The following is a 9,230-nucleotide window of genomic DNA, read 5'->3' on the forward strand; positions in this document are numbered from 1 at the left end:
TGTCTCTCTGTCTCTCTCTCTGTCTCTCCCTCTGTCTCTCTCTCTGTCTCTCTGTCTCTTTCTCTGTCTCTCTGTCTCTTTCTCTGTCTCTTTCTCTGTCTCTGTCTCTCCCTCTGTCTCTCTCTGTCTCTCTGTCTCTTTCTCTCCCTCTCTGTCTCTTTCTCTGTCTCTCTCTCTGTCTCTGTCTCTCCCTCTGTCTCTTTCTCTGTCTCTCTGTCTCTTTCTCTCCATCTCTGTCTCTTTCTCTCCCTCTCTGTCTCTTTCACTCCCTCTCTGTCTCTCTCTCTTTCTCTCCCTCTGTCTCTTTCCCTCCCTCTCTTTCTCTCTCTCCCTCTCTGTGTCTTTCTCTCCCTCTCTTTCTCTCCCTCTCCCTCTCTTTCTCTCCCTCTCTGTTTGTTTCTCTCTGTCTCTTTCTCTCCCTCTCTTTCTCTCCCTCTGTCTCTCTGTCTCTGTCTCTCCCTCTCTGTCTCTTTCTCTCCCTCTATCTCTATTTCTTTCTTACAATTTGTTCTGCTTTTCTATTACTATTTCTCTCTCACTTTATCTTCCCCCCACCATCTCCTCTCTCTCTCTCTTCATCCCTCAGCCCTAGTGGAGGAGATCTACCAGTCTCAGAGCGATAGAGACCAGGCGGCGATGGCCTGGCTGTGTCTGTCAAATGAAGAGAGGGACGAGGCCCTACACCGGGCCAAGCGGCTGCAGCAGGCGGCAGCTGAGTACGTACTATATCACCCCAACACACCACAACATAGCATACCCTAACCTACCACAGAACAGAGTTGGAGTCGATTCCATGTCAATTCAGGAATTAAACATAAATCAAATTTTCACGTTTCTTCTTTCCTCAGCCCTGGCACAGAAACCCATTCTGCTTAACTAATTCGCCATTCTCTCTCCCTCTTCTCTGACTGACTGCATTTCAATTCAGTCAATTTAGAATGTAATTTACCTTTCAATTTCAAATTGCAATTACTTTTCAATAAGGAAAATTGGCATTGATTTCCTGAAATGAATTGACACAGGGCCACTCTGATTAGCTAAACAGACCTCTCTCCCTCTGCTCTCACGGTCACTCACAACATCAGCAGTATGTAGAAAAGTTGGGAAATAGATTGTAGAAGTGAGTAGCATTCAATAAGCATTTTCAATGAGATGCTAAACTGCTATTTCCTCACTCTTTCCCCTTTTTCTTCTTCTTCCCTTTCTATGGAAATGGTGATGGAGAATTTGCTAACATCTGTAATGGTCCAGTTTGTTTACTTGCCATTGCAAAGGCAACTCCGCTTTGTTCTTCAGGCTGGTCGACAAGGTGAATGAAAGGAATGGAATGGAGGTGGTTGTAAAACGGGTGGAGGGGATGACAAAAAATCCAATATCCAATGGTTTGGAAATATATTGGAGAGTCCCCTCGTCCTCCGTGCGAGGTTGTCAGTCAAGAGTTGCACTGTATAGGAAATCAATCAAGTCCTTCAGACCTGCCTGTGAAGAGGGCTAATTAATGTGATTTTTGTTTTGTTTAGGTGGTTGTTGGACGGGGGTTGGTTGGGTGGTGGAGTCAGTTCTTAACTACCAGAACCTTTCAAATTAAAGCTGCATTGTTCACTAGGATGGAGGCAGGCAGGCAATATTTGCTGGTGAAGTTTAGAAGTAATTACATTTCTACTTAAGGGAATATATAACTTTCTGTCGGAAGCAAATCTATATTTCAATAAGCCTTGGTATCTTGGTTGGTGTGAACTCCACACTCCACTTGAAAAATAAATCCCGTTGTTTTTTGTTTCCAAAGCATTCTTTACTATAAAACGTTTGTCAAACAAATGTTTTTCTGTTATTATATTTATTTGATATTACTTTTTATTCTAATTATTTAAATTGTTTAAATTGACTGGACTTATTGGTTGGCATGAGGAGCATTCAGTTTGCCAGGCTATTTGGCATAAAACATGGCAATCTAATTAGAAAAACATCCCTTTTCATCTCTTCATGCTTTTCAAGGCGCCGCCCAGCTTTCCTCTTAGTAAGGAAAGGGTAATTGATAGCCAAGCACAATCCCATTATCTGAGCTGGAATATGGAAAGGCATGTTCTGAACCTTTATTCTCCCAGGCAGGCAGGTCAGTGGCAGGCCCACTATGATTGAGTATGTACCTTTATAATGGGAGGTGATCCGTGTAATGCCTTTGTCAATGAGCTGAGGAGTTGTTGTGCTTTCCCTGAGAGGAGAAGACTGACTGGCTGGCTGCTGGGGAAATCACACGATGTGCATACCAAATGCCACCCTAACCCTATATTAGTAAAAGTAGTACACTATATAGGGAATAGGATTACTTTTGGGACCCATCCATTGGCATTTTAAGGAGAATGACAGGGGTTGAGAGAGAGACAGACAGGGAGAGTGCCAAAATGTGTTATTTTAGTACCTAACTGAAGATTCCACTTCACCTAGATTTAACAAGCGATATCAGTTCATTGAGAGAGGGAGAGCGAGAGAGACTGGCTTGATATCCATGAATCTCATCACACACTGCTGTAATTACAGTAGTCTTTTCTCTGTAAAGGTGCTCAATCCTGCTACACACCAACAGATGATTCAACCCCTCACCTCAGCACATATGGACAATTGATCCCAGTAGTTATATATAGCAGTAAACATTAATAACTTAACAGTCTTCCTCCCTCCGTGGCAAATATACTGGGTATTATCGGGGGAATAATGGCTGGGGTCTGGTGGCACTTTTAATATGTCGAGGGTGTCTTCTGTTCTTGATCATTGACTCTGAAAACCCCCAGAACAGAACGCAATTATTGGATGTGAGGAAGATTTGGGAAGTGATCTCATTTTGCCGCTCTAAGGAAAGGAAACTGATGGAGCTAACCGGCATGTCTTTTTTCTCGCTCTCAATTCCCTATTTCTCTCTCCTCCTCCTCTGTCTGTCTGTCCTCTCTCCATCTCTCTCTCTTTCCCCTCTTCTTAGGCTGGAGAATATTAACCCTGAAGGAAGTGATATGGTAAGCCCCCCCCCTTGCCCCCCTAGGAGCTCATGTGGGCTCACATTTCTCTCACCAGAATTTCCTCAATTAAAAGGTATCAGGAAACAAAGGAACAAAGGACAGCTAAGCACATTTCAACACTATGATTATTTTAAGGAGGTTGATATTATCTCCTTAAAAAAAAAGATTAAAAGAAAGATATTGCTATTACTAATATTCAGATCTATCCTATACACGTGCACCACTTATGAGAATGTGAGAACTGATATATTTGGTACACATCAACTGCAGCATCTGCATATTGCTTTGTTATGTGTTTTGTTTTGTGTGTTTTTCATATTCATACAGTACCATTCAAACTTTTGGACACACCTACTCATTCAAGGGTTTTTCTTTATTTTTACTATTTTCTATATTGTAGAATCATGGTGAAGACATCAAACTATGAAATAACACATATGGAATCATGTAGTGTTCAAAAAAGTGTTGAACAAATTTAGATTCTTCAAAGTAGCCACCCTTTGCCTTGATGACAGCTTTGCACACACTTGGCATTCTCTCAACCAGCTTCATGAGGGATTTTAGCTTTCATTCTGTGAATATTCTTAAACGTAATATTATATTTACTGTGGTAAATGAAATGGCTTCGAGAGCACGCATAGCTTTATAGCTGAACGGTCAAAGTATGTACAGTTGAAGTCTGAAGTTTACATACACTTAGGTTGGAGTCATTAAAACTTGTTTTTCAACCACTCCACAAATTTCTTGTTAACAAACTATAGTGTTGGCATGTCGGTTAGGACATCTACTTTGTGCATGATGCAAGACATTTTTCCAACAATTGTTTACAGACAGATTATTTCACTTATAATTCACTGTCAAGTTTACATATACTAAGTTGACTGTGCCTTTAAACAGCTTGTAAAATTCCAGAAAATTATGTCAGGGCTTTAGAAACTTTTGATAGGCTAATTGACATAATTTGAGTCAATTTGAGGTGTACCTGTGGATGTATTTCAAGGCCTACCTTCAAACTCAGTGCCTCTTTGCTTGGCATCATGGGAAAATCCAAAGAAATCAGCCAAGACCTCTGAAAAAGAATTGTAGACCTCCACAAGTCTGGTTCATCCTTGGGGGCAATTTCCATATCACGTTCATCTGTGCAAACAATAGTACGCAAGTATAAACACCATGGGATCACGCAGCCGTCATACCGCTCAGGAAGGAGATGCGTTCTTTATCCTAGAGATGAACGTACTTTGGTGCGAAAAGTCCAAATCAATCCGAGAACAACAGCAAAGGACCTTGTGAAGATGCTGGAGGAAACGGGTACAGAAGTATCTATTTCCACAGTAAAAATGAGTCCTATATTGACATAAACTGAAAGGCCGCTCAACAAGGAAGAAGCCACTTCTCCAAAACCGCCATTAAAAAAGCCAGACTACGGTTTGCAACTGCACATGGGGACAAAGATCGTGTTTTTTGGAGAAATGTCCTCTCGTCTGATGGAGAAAAAAAAATAGAACTGTTCGGGCCATAATGACCATTATGTTTGGAGGAAAAATTGGGAGGCTTGCAAGCTGAAGAACACCATCCCAACCGTGATGCACAGGGGTGGCAGCATCATGTCGTGGGGGTGCTTTGCTGCAGGAGGGACTGGTGCACTTCACAAAATGGATGGCATCATGAGGCAGGAAAGTTATGTGGGTATATTAAAGCAACATCTCAAGACATCAGTCAGGAAGTTAAAGCTTGGTCGCAAATGGGTCTTCCAAATGGACAATGACCCCAAGCATACTTCCAAAATTGTGGCAAAATGGCTTGAGGACAACAAAGTCATTGTATTGGAGTGGCCATCACAAAGGCCTAACCTCATTCCTATAGAAAATTTGTGGGCAGAACTGAAAAAGCGTGTGTGAGCAAGGAGGCCTACAAACCTTACTCAGTTACACCAGCTCTGTCAGGAGGAATGGGCCAAAATTCACCCAACTTATTGTGGGAAGCATGTGGAAGGCTTCCCAAAACGTTTGACCCAAGTTATACAATTTAAAGGCAATGCTACCAAATACTAATTGAGTGTATGTAAACTTCTGACCCACTTGGAATGTGATGAAAGAAATAAAAGCTGAAATAAATCATTCTCTCTACCATTATTCTGACTTTTCACATTCTTAAAATAAAGTGGTGATCCTAACTGAGTTAAGACAGAGAATATTTACTAGGATAACATGTCAGGAATTGTGAAAAACGAAGTTTAAATGTAGTTGGCTGAGGTGTATGTAAACTTCCGACTTCAGCTGTACGTATGAGATGAGTAATGTAAGATATTTAAGCATTCTTAAAGTGGCATTATTTAGAGGTATTGTATAACGTGACTAGTGATCAAATTATTAAAGTGGCCAGTGAATCCGAGCAAGGGTTGCCTTCCAGAGAGACATCAGAGACTGCAACGTTCTTTGTTTCACGGAAACATGGCTCACTCGAGACACGCAATCGGAGTCGGTACAGCCACCTGGTTTCTTCACGCATCGCGCCGACAGAAACAAGCATCTCTCAGGTAAGAAGAAGGGCGGGGGTGTATGCCTTATGTTTAACGAGACGTGGTGTGATCATAACAGCATACAGGAACTCAAGTCCTTTTTTTCACCTGACCTAGAATGTCTTACAATCAAATGCCGACCTCATTATCCACCAAGAGAATTCTCTTCGATCATAATCACAGTCGTGTATATCCCCCCCAAGCAGACACATCGACGGCCCTCAAAGAACTTCATTTGACTCTATGTAAACTGGAAACCACATATCCTGAGGCCGCATTTATTGTAGCTGGGGATTTTAACAAGGCTAATCTGAAAACAAGGCTCCCTAAATTTTACCAGCATATTGATTGCGCAACCCGGGCTGGCAAAACCCTGGATCATTGTTATTCTAACTTCCGCGACGCATATAAGGCCCTCCCCCGCCCTCCTTCCGGAAAAGCTGACCACGACTCCATTTTGTTGCGCCCAGCCTATAGACAGAAACCTAAACAGGAAGCACCCGTGGTCAGGTCTGTTCAACGCTGGTCTGACCAATCAGATTCCACGCTTCAAGATTGCTTCGATCACGTGGACTGGGATATGTTCCGCATAGCGTCAAGCAACAACATTGATGAATACGCTGATTCGGTGAGCGAGTTTATTAGCAAGTGCATCGGTAATGTTATACCCACAGCGTCTATTAAAACATTCCCCAACCAGAAACCATGGATTGATGGCAGCATTCGCCCAAAACTGAAAGTGTGAACCACTGCTTTTAATCAGGACAAGGTGACCGGAAACATGACCAAATACAAACAGTGTAGCTATTCCCTCCGCACGGCAATCAAACAAGCTAAGCATCAGTATAGAGACAAAGTAGAGTCGCAATTCAATGCCTCAGACACGAGAGGTATGTGGCAGGGTCTACAGTCAGTCACGGACTACAAAAGAAAAACCAGCCGAGTCGCGGACCACGATGTCTTGCTCCCAGACAGACTAAACATCTTCTTTGCTCGCTTTGAGGACAATACAGTGCCACTGACACGGCCAGCTACCAAAACCTGCGGGCTCTCCTTCACTGCACCCAACGTGAGTAAAATATTTAAACGTATTAACCATTGCAGGGCTGCAGGCCCAGACAGCATCCCCAGCCGCATCCTCAGAGCATGCGCGGAACAGCTGGCTGGTGTGTTTACGGACATATTCAATCAATCCTTATTGCAGTCTGCTGTTCAGCCTTGCGAGGGTTAACATGTTTAAATATTTTACTCACGTCAGCCATGGAGAAGGAGGGGGGGGGGCAGTCCTTGTTAGCGGGCCATGATGGTGGCACTGTATTATCCTCAAAGCGGGCAAAGATGGTGTTTAGTTTGTCTGGAAGCGTGACGTCAGTGTCCGTGACGTGGCTGGTTTTCTTTTTATAGTCTGTGACTTCCTGTAGACCCTGCTACATGCAATTCAACGCCTCAGACACGAGACGCGACTCTACCTTGTCCCTGTACCGGCATTTCACTTGTTTGATTGCCTTGCGGAGGGAATAACTACACTGTTTATGTTCAGTCATATTCCCAGACCTCTTTCCATGGTTAAATGCGGTGGATCGTGTGTGGTGCGAATGCCGCCATCCATCCACAGTTTCTGGTTAGGGTAGGTTTTAATAGTCACAGTGGGTACAACATCTCCAATGCACTTCTTTATAAATGCACTCACCGAGTCAGCGTATAGGTCGATGTTGTTCTCTGAGGCTGACCGGAACACATTCCAGTCCAGGTGATCAAAACAATCCTGTAGTGTGGCTTCCAATTGGTCAGACCAGCATTGAATGGTTCTCGTCACTGGTACATCCTGTTTGAGTTTCTGCCTATAAGACGGTAGGAGCAAGATGGCGTCGTGGTCGTATTTGCCAAAGGGGAGGGCTTTGTATGCATTGTGGAAATTAGAGTAGCAGTGTTCAAGGGTACTGCACATGCTTGTAGCGCTATCAATATGCTGGTAGAATTTAGCCTTCTCAAATTTGCTTTGTTAAAATCTCCAGGTACAATAAATGCAGCCTTAGGATATATGGTTTCCAGTTTGCCCTTTGATCGAAAGTCTGTTTAGTCACACACAAACACACACTGTGAGTTTGTCTGAAGCTATCTGTTTGATTTAGTAAACCAACAAACTACTTGATTTGCATTTGAGCTTATGGTAGCATAACCTCAAATATTTGATACATAAATCTTACGTAAATATGTTCAACGATTTAAAAATAAACAAGCAGTCGGACAAATATTGGCATCCAGATATTATACCTCAACATTAAAAAGTGGGCCCAGTAATTGCTTGGAAATTGAAGCTCTCATGTAGCGATTTGTTAGTGTCCGGTTTTACAACTGGGTTTGTTTGAGGAGAGTTATGCAGACAGGCCACCATGTTTTGCCGATGTGCAAAACAGATCCACGTATTAGAATATGTTCATAGGAGAGTGTCACAGACCCACAGTATTAGTGTTGACAAAATTACCACTTTAGGGAAAGGTTCATAGTTGAAGTTTACTTACTCTATCTGTATTTTAGCCATTTAGTCACAACTCTTTTGCTAATTGTTGCAGATATAATGATATTTACTGGATGTTTGATTAATACAGATGGTAGCATTGCCCAATATATTCTTATTTAGTTTTCACATAGTATGCCTTTCCTGGTCTGCATAAAGAAAATCTGCACATTTCCAGTGGTGTTTCTATTTGTGGATACAAATCAGAGCATGATGGTGTAGTGCGCACACATACTTTTTCACGTAAATTTTCATGTACCAAATAAAAATCTCAAGTTCGATGTGTTTCCATCGCATTGTCAACTCTGCCGATAGTTTTGTCACAAAAACTGTTGCATTAAATAGCAAATGTGCCTCTTTTTTCCATTGGGGCTGTCCACAGTTTAGTGAGATATGTTTTGTTGTGAAAACATATTACTATTGATGTTCCCAAACAGATTTCACTTGGTTTCCCAAAGTAAGCACTGGGAAGCTGCAGAAAAGGGTTGGAGAGCCCATGGCATACAGAGTTTGTTCAGAATATCTCCTGTCGGGCAGCGAGTGCATGCTCCTCAAGCAGTGGTTTGATGTCTGGAGTGAAATAAGGAACAGGAACAGAGCGCAAGCTCTCTTTGCTACTTTCTCAAAATAGCCTATAGTCGCATCATGCAGACATATATGTTTTGATTTCTAAGACATTCTAAGGTTTGTATCATTCACAACTAAAGTTGCCAAAACTCTAAATCTAGTGTATAGGATCTATTTCAAATGATCACTTTTATGCTCAACATAGCCACTTCATATGCGCACTCTCTCCAGAATGGGAAAACTATCCTTGCTATTTTATTCAGTTAAGTTAAATTATATTATTCTTACTATAAAATCAAATAATATAGAATAATGGCACGGGACTTCTAAGCATATCTTGTCTGCGAAATGAAAAAGCCTATAGCATGGAGCATAGCCAGATAACAACATGCAGTGGCAAGAAAAAGTATGTCAACCCTTTGTAGTTATCTGGATTTCTGATCAAATGTGATCTGATCTTCATCTAAGTCACAACAATAGACAACCACAGTCTGGTTAAACTAATAACACAAACAATGATGCGTTTTCATGTCTTTATTGAACACACCGTGTAAACATTCACAGTGCAGGGTGGGGAAAGTATGTGAAACCTTGGATTTAATAACTGGTTGACCCT

This window comes from Oncorhynchus tshawytscha, linkage group LG08, assembly GCF_018296145.1.
Source record: "Oncorhynchus tshawytscha isolate Ot180627B linkage group LG08, Otsh_v2.0, whole genome shotgun sequence".
Taxonomy (NCBI): domain Eukaryota; kingdom Metazoa; phylum Chordata; class Actinopteri; order Salmoniformes; family Salmonidae; genus Oncorhynchus; species Oncorhynchus tshawytscha.